Genomic DNA, 534 nt, shown 5'->3' on the forward strand with positions numbered 1-534 from the left:
ATTTGGAAGGGATTGTACGTAAATGATCACACTGGTTTGAAGTTTTTCAGTATTATATACATGCTTTTAAGAAACTCACAACTAACTGATCGTAAACATATATTTCAAATGTAAAAATAATAAATTTTACATAATCTGTTACAAGAAACAAAACATCAGCATTTTTATATAGAATATCCTGAAGTTTGCCATTTGTCCATCTCTATCTTATGTTCTATCATTAAGCATAACATATATTTAGGGCTGTGAGTGTGAGCATAATGCTGTCTGCACGTAGTATTTCCATTAGAAATACTACGTTCCCAACAATATTTCTGTTTTAATGTCACAATGTCCATTTTCATTGTAGCTTTACTTTTTATTCCATCCATTAGCCTTCATAATGTGAGCACACCCAATAAGGCCTGGTTGAACGGATGAATTTATATAGTTATCAGCCGCATCGTGAAGCTTTAAGGTCAACAGATAATGACACCCAAGGCATTAAATCCCTTACGACAAAATGTCATCGTTTTGAAAAGAGGGAAGCGTATG

General features: G+C 33.1%; 1 protein-coding gene across 1 annotated transcript in view; it reads right to left on the reverse strand.

The window, feature by feature from the left end:
- Positions 1-534, reverse strand: part of LOC119594271 (zinc finger and BTB domain-containing protein 17-like) — a 12,631-nt gene that overhangs the window by 11,767 nt on the left and 330 nt on the right. The window lies entirely within an intron of this gene.

This window comes from Penaeus monodon, chromosome 33, assembly GCF_015228065.2.
Source record: "Penaeus monodon isolate SGIC_2016 chromosome 33, NSTDA_Pmon_1, whole genome shotgun sequence".
In the NCBI taxonomy this organism is placed as follows: domain Eukaryota; kingdom Metazoa; phylum Arthropoda; class Malacostraca; order Decapoda; family Penaeidae; genus Penaeus; species Penaeus monodon.